We start from the raw sequence: 233 nt of genomic DNA, 5'->3' as shown, positions 1-233 counted from the left end.
GAGACATGCCCTTCGTGTACGAGGGCTCGGACCGCCTTTTGGGCAGACAATAGACGCTTCTCCCAGTGGCATCTTTGGTTCTAGGGGTGGTTTATTTGGGGGACACTAACGGGACTTTCTAAGGACCAGTCTCTTAGAGCCGGGCCCCTGGCATCAGAGTTGGGCGCGTTTCCTTTTCTCAGTCTGGTGAGGGAGGAGACCTGGGGACAGTGACCGTTCTCAGCTGATAGGTG

Source organism: Neophocaena asiaeorientalis, unplaced genomic scaffold (genome assembly GCF_003031525.2).
Source record: "Neophocaena asiaeorientalis asiaeorientalis breed wild unplaced genomic scaffold, Neophocaena_asiaeorientalis_V1.1 scaffold155, whole genome shotgun sequence".
Taxonomy (NCBI): Eukaryota; Metazoa; Chordata; class Mammalia; order Artiodactyla; family Phocoenidae; genus Neophocaena; species Neophocaena asiaeorientalis.
Note: the sequence above shows the minus strand (reverse complement) of the source record.